This window comes from Chaetodon auriga, chromosome 3 (assembly GCF_051107435.1).
Source record: "Chaetodon auriga isolate fChaAug3 chromosome 3, fChaAug3.hap1, whole genome shotgun sequence".
NCBI lineage: Eukaryota > Metazoa > Chordata > Actinopteri > Chaetodontiformes > Chaetodontidae > Chaetodon > Chaetodon auriga.
The window spans coordinates 8,546,605-8,559,076 of record NC_135076.1 but is presented as its reverse complement, the minus strand read 5'-3'; the positions used below and the strand labels follow the sequence as shown (position 1 = coordinate 8,559,076).

The 12,472-nt window shown below is 42.4% G+C and overlaps 1 protein-coding gene across 4 annotated transcripts in view; it reads right to left on the bottom strand.

The window, feature by feature from the left end:
- The window catches only part of LOC143316750 (uncharacterized), an 83,796-nt gene extending 74,874 nt beyond the window's left edge, over positions 1–8,922 (bottom strand). The window contains exon 1 of one of the 4 annotated variants that reach the window (XR_013076605.1): positions 8,193–8,922. The gene's annotated coding sequence lies outside the window, so the exon portion shown is untranslated. The remainder of the gene's footprint in view (positions 1–8,192) is intronic. The other 3 variants (XR_013076606.1, XM_076724381.1, XM_076724388.1) reach the window with 3 other exon arrangements.
- Between the last annotated feature and the right edge of the window lie 3,550 nt (positions 8,923–12,472).

Sequence of the window (12,472 nt, the reverse complement as noted above, 5' to 3'; positions counted from 1 at the left end):
TTAAATGCAAGAACATAAATTCATGTAGAAACGAGTACCAGACAGACGTTTTCTATGGAAGTTATACTTCCTTTATCATTTATTTGTATAAGTTAGCAAAATATCCCAAAAACTTGAAATTTGGTGGAAAATTTGATGATGTAATTATGAGCATTATGAGTTCTGCTATTTTTCCATAACCTCATGCATTTACTTGGGTTTTAAATGTTTTGCACATGTACGCTACGATTGTCACTTTCAGATCAAAATTGTTTCCATTAGTCAAATAAATGACTCTGAGGGCTTTCTGTTCCTCACACTGGTTTTGGTCGTCTGATTATGACCATCAGATGGAGAAAATATAATGTACCATTTTTTCCTACAGTAAATACTAAAAGTTAGAAGACTGAAATCACCAGACAGCTGATGTTGAGCGATGTGGATGTGCATTCCAACACTAGCTGAAGAAGTGTTAATGGAAACTATGTTTATATAGCAAAAAATGCTAACAGTGTAATGTGCAAACATCATGTTAAGCATTCACAAAGAGTAATCAGTGCAAAACAGTGACGTGACAACATAAAATACCAACACACTGCTCACACACACATCCAAACTAAAATAACTTTCATACCATGTCTTATTGTTGAAATTTACGCATGAACACACACACACACACACACACACACACACACACACAAACACACATACGCACACACGGCCACATTTAGAAAGTATCACACACACTTAGGCATTGTTAAACTTCATGCAAATTCTCAAACTGATTTAGTAATAAATCCCATATTTCCGATCGTTGTTTGTTGGTGGCAGACTCCAAATCAGCTTTTCCATAAAATCCTCTCTGACAAAATGTGACAAACTATTGTTGTGCTTTGTCTCCATGTCACTCTAATCCTCTTTCTCTCTCTCTGCCTCTCCATCCCTCCATCCGCACTCCCCAACCACAGAGAAAGGCCTCAGTACTGACCGCGGTGAGCGCATGCACAAACAAACGCACACATTCACACACACGCACAGCTACGGTCGTCTCTGTGGGTCTTACTGGGGGGCTAAGCTGTGTGGTCACATTTTACATATGTGTGTTTCTGTGTTAAATGGGGAGTTGGCCCACGTGTCAATGGGTCTGGCTGTTGGGCATGTGTGTGTGTGTGTGTGTGTGTGTGTGTGTGTGTGTGTGTCTACATGGCTACAGTAGATAGACTTGGCTGGACTTAGGAGAGGGCTAGCCGGATTTGGCTGTCCCTATATGTGTGTGTGTGTGTGTGTGCAACTTTTTGGCACATGCTCAGGTTGATCGGGGTTGCTGTATGTATACATGTGCATGCCTGCATCCATATGTGCATGTGTGTGTGTGTGTGTGTGTTTGGCCGTTGTTGTAGGTATGCTACAGATCAGTTTAAGCCTTATAAACCTATTGTTGTGCAATAAAACCATCCTCTCATCTTTTATAACCTCTTTGTCTGTCAGTCTATCCATGCTTCTGTCAATATGCACACACACTGAGGTCTAATACTCTATAATACATGGCTGCAGGTCGAACAATGCTGTACCTTCATGCCTCCAATTTTTTAAATGAAGGTATTAAAAAGCAAATATAAACCAAAACAAAAAACAATATGTTTCTTGGGTTTATTTAGGTTTTCCTTTCAGGGGTGTCATGTCACGGAACTGTTGTGGGCTAAAAAGGAGGAAAAGATGAATTACTTCTGATACGTTGTTAAATCAATGCTTTTCATAACATTTCAGTGAGCAACTATGCAGGGAGATAAACACTTGCAATAAATCTCAGTGTCCAGGTGATCATTGTGTGGTGGAGCCCCCACATATTTTGGTATGTTATTTAGCAAATGTTTCATGTGTTTTCAAGATTCACTTGGTCTGATTTGTATGTTAATTCAATAATATATTTGCATGCAAGTAATGTTGATATTATGCTCGATTTATTAAGTAGTAGTAAGTAAATTAGCTACACAGTTTTTTGATATGGTGACCATTAATTAGGTAGATTGTAGTTTTATCGCACCATTAACAATGAGAGGAGGTTTGTTCATGTTTCAATCGAATATGTGATATTCAAATATGTTTATTTATTTATCTGAAATTCAATATGAGACAATTCACTTGCAACTTTGGCAACTCCTGTAAATTATCCCTATAATCATTTTTGGACACGATTTGAAGATAAACAACAAATAAATAAATGCGCACATTTGGAAAAATCAGCCAGCAGCCTCATCTCTAAAGTGTGTTCTTTCATTAGGTCGAAGCATTTTTCATCAAAAGCCGTAGATATGTTGGGTGTTACTGCGCTCCTCCAGGCATCCCCATACACTTCAAAGTCTGAGTGCTTGGTATTGTGACGTAAGGACCTTTCCTTCTTTTACAGTTTCCTTGTTTTCCAGGTTGTTGTTGTATTGTTGCTACTGGCAACAAAATGTCCAACTGAAATAAGCCGCTGGTGGCAGAACAGTTAACACGGATGAACTGCTGTGGTTCAGATGCCTAAAAACAAACACCCACATCTGCAAAGTTCTGATCATTTTCAAACCTGCAATAATTGATATTTGGCTCTACCATGCTGGAGCTTTTTACTGAAAAGAGCCGCCTGTTGCATGTCAGAGCGAGCCTGGTAAGTGTTGTGAGAGTGAGCCCAAACACTAAAGTTGCTGTAAAACCAAACCAGGGAGAAAGAGGATGCTAAAAAAAAAGCTCAACAGAGCTGTAGGGAACTGCAGAGATGGTGATGATACTCACTCCAACTGCACCTTTCACATAACCCAGTCATCTGATCCACTGCTTGTGCAGAAATATCAATTACAGCAGCTTTAAGTAACCAAATAGTAATCCAAACTCAACACACAAAGACTCTGGGATGTGTCTGTCAGTTCATTCTGACTGACAATAAAAGGGTCTAATTCAAGTCATTATGTCTGTATGTTTAATAATCACAGACAAATCTTTACTACTCCCTGATGATATATAATGACATGTCTTTCCAAGACAGAGCTGTACAGTGTCACACTGTCACTGAGTGATAATCAACATTTTCATATAGACACAAATCTGTAACTTGAACTCGTTCACCGAGCCCTCACGCCACTGTCAGTCCAACCCTTGTACCCAGATTACAACGCTGATCTCCACAAATGTTTTTCATGCAACTTTAGCTTCATTAAAGTTTATTAGCGCAAACACTGAAGTGTCAATTAGTCTGTGTTTATTCCCCCGACTTCTCAGAAAAGTCCCTGAGCTAAACGAACGCTGCGCTGATTAAAGTGGATTTAGAGCTTGTTGCATTTGATCAAAGTCCAGCTGATATCAGAATCGCAGGCCAGCTAAGCTCTCAGAGCCAAATCCATAATAATACTCTTACACCACCCACAACAAAGAGACAGCCAACACAAGTAAATAAACGTAGGCAGAAAATATCATTTGAAGACCCCTCCCCTATGAGTAAAATAATACCACCGAATACAAACTGCCATAATTGGTGAGAGAATTAGGTTGATAAGAGATGGGAGTGGGACAGTAAATCCATTCAGCTCATCTGTTTTACGATTGAAGCTTTTGAAGAAAAGTGTTGTTTGTCCTTGGTGCTGTGTCACAAAGATTAGTGTCACAAAGAGTTATGGATTTGTAAAATTATTTTACTTCATTATTTTTATTGATCTCTTAACAGCAAGAAAAGCAGTCATCAAAGTAAAAGGCTTTAGGTTTCCCACCGAAAAAACTATTCTGATGACAAGATACGAGTTTGATCGTGTTTGCATGTCAGTGTTTTAGCGCGGAGGCTTTTCTAGCCGAGCTGCATCTTCAAAAGCAGCGCTGTGAAACCTGGAAGCAGCACTTTCAGCCCTCGTAATGTGCACCATCCAACTTCACTGTCAGTATTTTCTCCCTTAACATTAACCTGAACAATAGCTGCACGGCAGGAATGGTGCAACACTAATGTATAATGCCTTAATGTACAATAAAAGAGATGCAACCTCTAAAAGAAATGCACGTGCACACTCTTCTATCCCATCCACATGCTTGCCTCTCCGCCTCTCAGGGAGGGGAAAAGTTTTCTCCGTCAGCCTCTTAAGTGTCTGGCCTTCAGCTATATTACCCTCCCTCCACCTATCCCTCCATCACATCTTAATGTGTTTGATAAAACATCAGGCATAGAGGGAAGGGCACAAGGCGGATGATGTGCTTTTTTGGCCAAAACAGGCATCAGCTAAAGGACGAGGATAAAGGGCTGAGTCTCCTCCGTCTGTCTATTCGAGTCTGTCCGTCCACTAGCTGCATTAAGAAGCCGTCCGGCTTCTTTTCAAAGCCAGCCACTCTCGTCGGACCGCTGCATCTCAGGGCTTTTGTCCCCCCTCAATCTCCCCATCCCACCACCACAGCCACCCACCCCCACCTCTGAGCCCGCTGCTGAGTGTCTATAATGGCCCAGACGAGGAGAGGGGGGGGAAAACTAAGGAAGTGAGAGAAATGGAGGAATGGAGTGAGAAAAGAGAGAAAGCAGGAGGAACTGGAGGGTGAAGGAGGGAAGGGACAAAAGGAGGAGAGAGGAAAGTGAAGGAGAGAGTGGTGGCAGAGGAGAGAGAGGAGACACAGGAGCAAGATGTGCGGGGGGGAAAGGAGGCCGAGTCTTTAGGAGGAAGCCAGGCGGCACTAAGCGTCTCTGTCGCTGCCCAGTCAGGCCTGTTCGCCCCCCCGGCCATGAAAACCTTCCCTCCACCCCCGCTCTGCATCCCATCCCGGCCACGCCGCACTCCTCTCCTCCCCTGTCCACTTCTTCCTCTCATCCTCACACACTCGTACTTTCATTCGGTTTTGCCACACTTGTAAGGACTGTCCTTGGGATTACTTTAAACCCTCTGAACCTGGGGCTCTTTCACTCTTTATTTATAGGCTTATTGCCTGGTAACTACTGTACTCAGCTAGGCAAGTCACATGTTGTTATAATGAGGACAAGCTAGGCGGGAATGCCATCATTTGGCATGTGAGTGGCCTAGTTTATATCAGAAAAATCAAATCAGAAAAGTAAAACTAATTTCTATGAAAAACAGTTTGGTGCACTTTGCTCAAGGGGGTTGAAGGGTTAAAGGGGGCAAATGTCACAATTACAAACACAACTTCCTAAAACACAAATGTGAGCAACATCATTTAAAGTGCACATTTTTGGATTTGGTGCAAAATCTTTGCATTGCTTTACTGCACAAAACACAACAGGGCGAGGGTGCTCTCTGTCCGGGTGTATACGTGAATAAAACAGATATTCACAAAGGAATAAAACCACTCCAAAATCTTTGTCCTCTGCACTAAATTCACATGGAGACAAGCTGCAACATCTTTGCTTCACTAACTTATGACAAGTGTCTTCATTTTGACATCCTTACCAGTCATCCCTAACATGGACAAATTTATTAACAACAATTGAACAATATCAATTAACAATAGTGATAATTATGTTTAAAAAGTCTGTGTGTAAGACGAAGGTATCTCAACTTGGCACAAAAGCTCTGCACTGCAGCACAGAATATGAAGATAGTGATTCACGTCAAGTGAAGAATTAGAATTTCTGATAATTGGAAAAATCTCCAATCCAAAATGCTCATCCCCTTCAGTAATTCCAGACTGACAAGGGGCGACACAATGCAAACAAGGAGAGCAATAAGTTGCAGGATTTTCTAAAGGGGCTGACGATGAAGCAGTCATCAATCATCGGTGTGAGGCTAACAATCATCTCCTCTGCAGACTAATATGTTTACAATAATCACAAGAAGGTACAAATGTGAAATTAGCAAGGATATATTGATGTTTCAGAAACACAAACAACAAAATCACTCTTTGGCTGTCACCAACTTCAGTCTTCCTGGTCCACGAAAGGATTGGAATACAAAGAGCGCGCGTACACACACACACACACACACACACACACACACACACACACACACACACACACACACACACACACACACACACACACACACACACACAGCCAGTGGCCTCAGGACTAATTGCTAGATTGGAGCAGATTTTCTAGTTCAGTTCAGGGCTGTAATTGTGAGGAGAGCAGGGAGGAATGACAGGGCTTCAAGCTGAGAGGACAAATCACCAGGGGCCGCCGATTAGACTGCACCGATGTTCACATGTCCATGAGAGTGTGTGTGTGGGTGTGTGTGTGTGTGTGAGAAAGAGAGAGAGAGAGAGAGAGAGAGAGAGAGAGAGAGAGAGAGTGTGTGTGTGTGTGTGTGGGTGTGTGTGTGTGTGTGTGTGTGTGTGTGTGTGTGTGTGTGTATTGGCGGGTGAGGGGTTAAGCCAACCATCTCTCAATTCCAGGTTTCCGTGGCACTGACCCCAAACTGTCACACACACACACCATGTTGACCCCTGTAGGCCCCACGTGCCGGTGAGAACAGTGTCTAAAACGACTTGTGTTACCTTCACTATAAAAGAGAAAACTACCGCTCCGCTGTGAGTGTTTACGTCTCTGAAGAAGAATCCATAAATACCAAACAATTTCTTATATTTTCACCTTGTGGAAGTTGTGAAAAGAATGTGGTATTTATAGAAATACATATATATATAAGTTCTGAACTGGCTTCTTAGTGCTCCAGCATCTTAAGGTTTGATAATTATCACGACCAAAGTGAAATAATTCTTAATCCCCACAAAACTGCCGTTTGCAGGTTTGCAGAAACCACAGGTGACAGAGGTCACCAGTTTGAGCAGCTGGGAAAATCTGAGCATGGAAACTCAACAAACGTGCCTAAAACCACACCACATACCAGTTCTAGGCAGGCAAAATAACATATGCTTGAAATATTAATGTAGTACTATCACTATCAGTAAATATACTATAAACCCATTTATAATGGCGGTGAAACACTTCCAAGATCACCCAGGAAAACAAAAACAAATGTTTTCGGAGTTTAACTGACATATGATGTCCAAGCATTGTGTCGTTTCCTGCTAACAAATAAAGGTAACTGCAAAAACACTATTTTAGTATTTACTGTTAGCAATGTCTAACCCTGATTCCCAAAAAGTTAATAAATCAAACAGAATATGATAATTTGCTGAACATTTTTGACATATGCTCAGCTGAAAACAGTACAAAGACAGTTTGTTTAATGTTTGAGCTCATCAGCTTTTGTGAAAATCTGCTTATTCTTAATTTGATGCAGCAACACGTTTCAAACACGTTGGGACAGGAGCAACTAAAGACTGGGAAAGAAGTGGAATGCTCCAAAAACACTTGTTTGGAACATTCCACAGGTAAACAGGTTCATTGGTAACAGGTGATAGTATCATGATTGGGTATGAAAGGGGCATCCTGGAAAGACTCAGTCGATCACAAGCGAGGATGGAGAGAGGTTCACCACGAGCTCAGGAACACTAAAACCGTTGTTGGTGAACACAGTTAATTTGCAAATGACCATGTTCTGCTTTTATTTACATTTTACACAGCGTCCCATTTTTTTTTAGAATCGTGGTTGTAGTAGGGAATTGGTGCACATTAAATGACTTTGCAGTGCCCTTAAGCAAGGCATGTGGACCTCTCCTCTGCTGAACAGGAGGCTGTGTTCATGCTGCTCAGCTCCCTGTGTGGATGTGCCACTGACTTGCTGTGGCTAGCTGAAGTGCAATACAGATAAAACTGTGTTAAACTGCTCCTTTAACATAGTGTCACTCTGCCATGACTCCAAGATGATCATCTGAAAGCAGAATCTCCAAACAGAGGGAAAAGATCACTATCGACTCCATCTCTCTTCCCCTCGCCCTGCATCTGCGGGAGCTTCATCAGACACAGCGGGACAGGAAGGGGGACACACGGAGGGAGACCACCGAGGTCTCGACACAAATAGACAGAAACCTCATCCTGAGCAGCACCACAGGCATTTTGCTACCAAATAAATCTGCATTAAAACACCAGCACAGCCACGAAAGCCTGCATGGAAACTCTTCATGGCCTCCGACAGCTATTCCTCACACACCCCACATGTGCATCCACACCAGGACTCTTTCTTGGTTGAGCTTGTTTCAAGGAGAGTGAGAGAGGAGGTGAGAAAGAGGGATGCAAAGAAGAAAAAAACGGAAATTCAGACAGCCAATCAAACTTTTCTGTGTCACTCAGTTAGTCGGTAACACAGTCACAGAGTCAGTCAATCATTCAGCCAATCTTTCAGTCAGCTTACCTTGCAGTGATGTCATGGTTGTCATTATGACAAGGCCTACGGTCCTGGTGTCTGATTGGACGCTGGCCGCTGTCCAGACCAGCATTACATCCATGGCAGGAAAAGGAAAACAGAATCCCCACTCCTAAAGCTTGATTACTGAATTCCTCTCTCTTATTCTCTCTGTGTTTGGGTCCAGTTGTCTTGCCACCTGTCTCAGCCTTGTCTACTTCCTACAGCTTAACAGGGCTTAGACATCTTCATCTTCAACTGTCTTCTCCTACACTCAATCAGTATTTTTGTGCAGGAAAGTCATACATTTCTCTCTAGTTCAACCCCTCATATCAATTCCTCATTCTCCCAGTTTTTCTTCACTATCACTTCATCTTCTCTACCTGGCCTCCTCCTCCTCCTCCTCCTCCTCCTCCTCCTCCTCCTCCATTTCTCCTAACCTCATCCCTTGTCTTTATCCCTCCTTTAGCCTGGCATTCCTCTTCCACCTTAATCGTGGCCTCTCCTCCGCCTCACCTTTCTCCCACCTTAGCTTGGTCCCTGTGCCCACCACACCCTTCCACCTTCACACATATCCCCCCAGCCTCCCCTGGCCCATCATCCCCCTCACCCCCAGGCACGGTGTTCCTACCCCGGCCTCGGCTCTCTCAGTCCCTGCCTCTCCTCCAGCCTGCCTTCCCCTCTACTCTGCCTCCCTCAGCCCCAGCCTTCTGCTCAGTGTTCAAGGGGAGAGCCAGCTAGGAATGCTGTGGCTCTAGACGTTTTGTCCAAGCCCTAGGTCTCTTTCACTGAGGCAAGATTAGTTCATACAAAAACTCAACAATACACCACTGAAAGCCATTGTTGATATTCAACATTTTTCACATAGCGGAGCAGAATAGACAATGCGGCAGGCGGGAAAGCCCGAAGCGGACTAGCAGGGTTGATGGCTGATGGTATCTCAGCTGAGCGAGGGCCTTAATCCCTTTTATACACACACGCACGCACACAAGTACACACACTCTCAACAGCCTGGAGACAGCAAAATCAATACTGCTGTCTGTGTGTGGATCAGTGGGTGGGTGAGTGTGATAGGGGAAAGAGAGAGAATAGTACTGTTTGCACCTCTGTGTGTACACACACACACACACACACACACATACAAACAATACACACACACTTGCACACACACACACACACACACACACACACACACACACACACACACACACAGGTGTTGGACTGCCTTAGCACATAAGGACTCTCAGATCTTTGTGTGTAAAGGATTTCTCAAGGTTCACTAAAACAGGAAATGTTAAAGCAAAGTCACAACATTTTTAATTCAGACAAAAAAGATGTAAAAAAAAAAAAAAAAAAAAAAAAAGTTTGTTGGTGAAACTTTAAAATTCAGTTCCTCTCAAATGCTGAACAAAACATATAATAGTCTTGTGGATTAAGTTCCCATTAGTTAATTGATCATTTAAATGAAACTGATGCTTAATGATAAACACTGTCGACTTAATGAAATGGTGTCATGACATATGATCATATTCTACTATTGTTTTACTATGATTAATTTTTTAGTGTTACACATGTTTGTTTGTTTGTTTTTTAAATATGATGCAGAACAGCACAAATTTGTTGTATTCAACATCTATTTGATAATTAAATATGTAATTTGCCTACATTTGCCATTTTGTTTGGAGCCCTCAATGTGCTGAGAGATTCTATTTTTATTTTATGCACACGAGGTATCATCTTGTGTGGATAAAACCAAAAAATATCACCTCTCATGACTGTATTTTTATGAAACAGCAATTGTGATATCAATGTCAGCCACATCTTTCAGCCCTGGGCTAAATTTAGGTTTAAGGTTCTTCAAGTAATTGATTCAACTGTTTGGAGCTTAATATATCATAACAAACTCAAAAAGCATTGGTCAGTTTAACACAAGTGATTAAAAACACTATGAAAGTCATCTTTCAGACATCTACATTTGGCCAGACACGGAATATTCAATATTCACATCCTTAAGTAAAAGTTGCCATAAAACAGGGAACAAATACTCTATTAAGAGTACGTATTGTGAATTCAAAAGCTTAAAAAAAAAGAAGAGAATATGAACAAAATGTACTTAAAGTACAAGTACTCCTTATGCAGCAGAATAGTCCTTTTCACAGCTTTATGTGAAATACGCACAGTGGAAGTGAAAAGTAACAGAAAATGGAAACTCAAGTACAAGTACCTAAAACCTGAGGAAGTGAGGATCTTAATAAATGGACTTGGCTGCCACAGGTAGTGTCAAAATCCCTGACAACACATTTCTGAATGAAAACTGGCTCAACAAAACAATTACGTTGGCAACTACGGACTACAAAACTAACCTAAACAAAAAGCAGCTGAAATCTGACACACCTCATCGCTAATATTACCATCCTGAAGGTCTTCTCAAACAGTCACACTCTCTGCAATTTTCTAAAAACACGAACTGAATCATCTTTAGAAAAATTTACCTTGACACACCGGAATGTGCTGCAGAATGTAAATTGCATTCCTGGAAGACTAATAGCCAAGGAAGCACTAAAATGAGAAATGAATTGATGTGAGGTTAAAAAAAAAACAAAAAAAAAAAACGGATTTTAAATAAACTGCTTCTCAATTTTCAGCCACAAGGACAGAGCAGGATTGTGACTTTGGACCTGGAATCAGTCTGCAGCAGCCTTTATGATTACAGCTGTTTAATGTAATGAACACCATGTCATGTAAAACTCATAAATCATGTCACGCTGGCAGAAACATTTCATAAAACATGATTAAAAGTGTCGTGTAACATTGGGAGCGACAGTGTCAGAGTGAGACATGTTAATTGTGCACTAATGATATGTAATGAATGTCATCAGCCCCGAGGCTTCGGCTAACGAGCTAAATGAACTGGCACTAATGGGCCTGTTAGCTTATCTTAGCGCTAACATTAGCTAGCATAATAAAGGGTTCGTCCTCTGCTGACAGCGGCTGTGAGTGGCACAGCAAGTTCCCAGAGGTGTCATGTTACAATTACAAACTCCTTTTAAAATGCTATTTGACAACAAGAAAACAAAGACGTTGAGGGCTTCTTGACACACACACACACACACACACACACACACACACACACACACACGGCTGATCATGAGGACACAAAAACAGATTGTTACAGACTTACTTTTATGCATCCTCGCTTTGCTTTGCCCCAGATCCTCTTCCTGCCCTCCACCTGGACTCCAGATCCAGATCCGGATCCAGCTACCAGGCTTTCCCAGGACCCCCAAGTCTGCTAGGTAGCAGAGGAGAGGAAGAGGAGGACGAGGAGGGAGGGAGCAGGGGCCTTCTCTCCCTCTCTCTCTCTCTTCCAATTGACCAATTGACAGCTGATTGATGCCTATCTCCTCAGCCCGACAAAGAGCAGCATTAGCATGACTAAAGCAATGTACAGTAGAGTGGGGCAAACAGTAAATTACATGTTACCCCCCACTTCTCTCTCTCTCTCTCTCTTGTCTTTACCTCTCTCTCTCTCTCTCTCTCCTCCACTCACTCACTCATTGAGCTGAACGCCACGGCAGGCAAACAAAACAAAACAAAGTATGCTTTTTGTCCCTCCTGTGAGCCCTTAAACAGTACAACTTGACAGCTTCTTTTGAAGGAGACACATAAAAGGCCTGACAGAGAGTGAGAGAGACGTTAAAACACACACACACACACACACACACACACACACACACACACACACACACATACATACATACAGTGTACCATTTGAATAAGACACTGACCTTGGGGAAGGCTGTGGTTTGGAATGGCTGTGTGTGTGTGTGTGTGTGTGTGTGTGTGTGTGTGTGTGTGTGTGTGTGTGTGTGTGTGTGTGTGTGTGTGCGTGCGTGCATGCATGCATGCATGCGTGCATGCGTGCGCATGTGTGTGCGTGTTGGGGTCTTTACCAAAGGACAACGGGGACCAGGGAGGAATGGGAGACACATATTCCAACAATATTCAGAGGGAATATTGTTGGAATATGTGTCTCCCTGTAAACAGAGGGAATATTGTTGAAATGTTTTCTACACTGTTTGTTAGTGTCTTCAGAAACAGTTTGGTGCCTGTCAACTGTCTGACATTGTCCGAGACATGCACCACCATTTCCACATATGTGCTGGCTTAGCTTGACTCTGCCTCAGCGCATCAGCCGTGCTACAGTGATTTGGATCTGTCTCCATTTCAACATGGCAACCTGGGTGTGCCTTTAAGTCGATAGCAGAGCCCTGTTTAGCGCTGTTTAC